Source organism: Drosophila arizonae, chromosome 5 (assembly GCF_054131065.1).
Source record: "Drosophila arizonae isolate 15081-1271.41 chromosome 5, UAZ_ARI_1.0, whole genome shotgun sequence".
NCBI classification, from domain to species: Eukaryota; Metazoa; Arthropoda; class Insecta; order Diptera; family Drosophilidae; genus Drosophila; species Drosophila arizonae.
In genome coordinates, this window is record NC_142925.1 from 21,684,026 (window position 1) to 21,687,458 (window position 3,433).

The 3,433-nt window shown below is 37.2% G+C and overlaps 1 pseudogene; it reads left to right on the top strand.

The window, feature by feature from the left end:
- The first annotated feature begins 2,186 nt into the window (after window positions 1-2,186).
- Window positions 2,187-2,838, top strand: LOC108615117 (myotrophin homolog pseudogene; annotated as a pseudogene).
- The last annotated feature ends 595 nt before the right edge of the window (window positions 2,839-3,433 follow it).

Below are 3,433 nucleotides of genomic sequence, written 5' to 3' on the forward strand. Positions count from 1 at the left end.
CAGAAGGGCTGCTGAGGAGCTTAACTGACAGACAGTTGCGCGCTTTAACCGATTGAAATCAGCGAGAACGCTGCTTAAATCAATTTCTCAATCAATGTCAGCCAGCAGGCGGGCAGGGGGCAGGCGGGGAGGGAAGTTGCGGCTGAGGCCGGCTACTCTCGAGGGTTCCTGGAACTGCGCTTAAGCTGGAAATCGTGGCTTACACTCTGGCCCCAAAAACCCGCAGTGGAAGCGAACAACAACAACAACCAAAAGTAAAAGGTTCAAATTGTGTCCAAAATGTCAAAAGCAGACGCTCAATATGATCGCCCTCTACACTGCGATACGTGCACTGAGCGAAACAGAAGTAGGTACTTAAAGGCAAGGTCACAGTAATGCAGAAGAAATGCAATTTAAGCCATAAAATACTTTAAGCTGGACTTAAGCATTTTGTTCATTTTAAGCATCAAAAGTAGTTAGTTTACTTTTTTTTATTTACTCTGTGACCAAAAATGAAAAAAGTATATGACTGTTTAATGTTTATCTTATTAAAGATTAAAGAATATTTAAATAGGCTTTCAACCAGGTGATAAACTCTCTTTCCTAGATATTAGCTTCAATTGAAAAACGTATATTTAGATATTTATTGCTTGGTTTTGATTTATTATTATTATTATTATATATTATTATTATTATTATTATTTTTTTTTTTTTTTTTTGGTTTAAAGGATTTACTTAAATTTAATTAAACTAAACATGTCTGAAATTGTATGTAATAAATTTGTGTTTTTTATATTTGATGATACTTTTTATTAGTTTTTAGAATATATATTGTGCTTATAAAGCATATATATATATAAAGTACTTAGACAACTTACATTTTATTGAATTAAATTAACTAAATAAATGTTTTTTTTTATTTTTTTTTTTTTTATTTATTTTTTTTTATTTTTAGTACCATATTGTAGTTTATCTGCTATTTTTTTCTTTATTATTTTTGTCCCGTTAATTTCATAAAGTTAAATCAGATTAATGTTTATTTTAATTCCCTTTATTTTTATTTTCTTTCACTTCTTGCTTACTTCTTTTATTTTTATTAGTGCTTTGAAATTTTTCTTCAATTTTACTCCTTTCAAATTTTCAGAAAGCATTCAGTCTTATTATTTTATAATGAATTTTAAATTAATATTTTTAATTTTTTTCTTAATATATTATTTAAAGTTAATGTCATCAAGTTGTCAAATGTTTTCGCAATATTTACCCATTTTATCTGCCTCTAACATTCTGTTTTATGACTTGCCTCACTCAATTTGAGTTTAATTAAACATCGATTATTTCCATCAAATTGAGAAAAGTCTTACCTTGGGTTGAATATGAATTCTGCCAGTGTAGCGTGCATAACAGAAGCCCTGGAAATTTGATCGCATGCAGATAGCGCTGCCTGCCCTGACTAAGGCCTGCCAACCTGTCTGTCTGTCCGTCTGTCGCTCCGTCCGCCTGCCTGCCTGTTTGTCGGTTCTGTCTGAGCGCTGGGCATGCAACTGTTTTGTCTTTTTGGCGTGCGATAACTGAAGTCAATGACTGGAGCTCGAGCGCGCAGCTTCCAGCTTCCAGCGCAGTGCATGAAAAGTGAACTTGAGCTGCAGTTGCATTGTTTCGGCCGCTTACAGGAGCCATCGACATCGACATGGCCATGGCCAATGCCAATGTAGTCGCTAATGCTGCTGCGGCTGCTGCGGCTGCTACTTCTGCTGTTGCTTCAAGTCGCATCCTGATCCTCATCAGCATCATCATCGCTGCATACAATCGTCGATAATCTCACGCTTGGCATCGCCAATATCACAGACAGCAGCAGCAGCAGCAGCAGCAGCAGCAACCTCTACAGCGTCTATAGCAGCTTCTTCTTCTTCAGAGTTCGTTTTAGTTTAGTTTAGTTTGCTGGGCAGTTCGTTAAATTACATGAATGTATAACCATTTTAATTTTGCCTCGGCTTTTGTCTGTCTGCCTCTGCCTCTGTCTCTGTCTCTCGGTCTGTCGCACACTCGATGCCTTTTGAATGATGACCTTACAAATCACGTTTCGCAATGTGTTTGCGGCCAGATCATCAAGATGCCGGAGTGTTGATAGCACTGCCAGCTATGCCTGTGAGAAAACATTTCGATCAGTTGCAAGAATTTCCGAATAGTTGGCTTTTACACTGTTAAAGGAGGCAATGGAATCGAAGCAGTCGCACATAGCCTAACATCTCAGTAGGCTCTATACACATATATATTGAATGAATAGCAGTTTTGGAGAAAACACAAAAATGGGCCAGGCGGATGAGAATCTAATTTGGAATATTAAGAACGGGGAAATCGATGCGGTGCAGCTGATGTTCGACCAATCAGCGCGAAATGTTAACGCATTCATTGGCGGCCGCACTCCCTTGCACTATGCGGCCGACTTTGGCCAGCTGAAGGTGCTCAAGTATCTGGTGGAGATCGGGGCCGATGTTAATAAGCTGGATAAATATGGCATAACGCCCATTCTGGCTGCCATTTGGGAGGGGCACACCGACTGCGTTGCCTTTCTGCTCCAGCACGGCGCCAATAAGCAGGGCACCACGCCCAACGGAGAGAATTATGTGGAGGCAGCTGAGAAGGTTGAGATTAAAAAGCTGCTCATGGATCCAAAAACTGGCTAATCGGGAGAGATCTGGAGAGATCAGAAGAAGATGTACAGAGAAAGGTTTCCTTAATACTAATGGATAAAGAGAGAGAGGGGAGAGAAATATTTTCTTAAGCTTTCGTTTTCGGTTTTCCATTATCTTGAATTTTTGTGTTGCTGCAATTAAATTATTTGGTTTATTTAAACTTTAATGAATATTTTAAAAAGCTTTGGAAGAAGTTAAAGATTAGATATGTTGTATATGATATTATGTATATGATGCAATCTGGCAATAGCTATGATTTTATCAAAATTTCATTAAAATTTAATTCATGAAATTATCTTGGAGTGAATCTAATTATATGTACATGAATTTTGTCTGCATAATATATATAAATAAAAAATAAAATAATGCTAAATAAGGTAAAAGATCTGTCTGATTGGCAACAGATGCCATTTTATATATGAAAGTCTGAATAATGAAATTACCTTGAAGTATATCGTATCATATTTATTATATGAGTTTTTCTACATCTCCCTCTAAAACTAATATTTGCCATAAAATACTGTAGAGACACATATTTATTTTGGCTACTATTAGTTTTTTGTTGCCCTTGGCTCGTTACATTTTCTGGCCATTAACACCCAATAGACCATTTCATATGGCAGCTCCTGCTCGGCTGGCAGCAAATCATTTTGATTACACAGCCAAAATTGAGGGAATGACATATTTCGCATTTAGATGAGAAGGGGGTGGGCGACAGTTAGTTAATTTCAATTTTGAACACGATACGCCCCAGAGGAGAG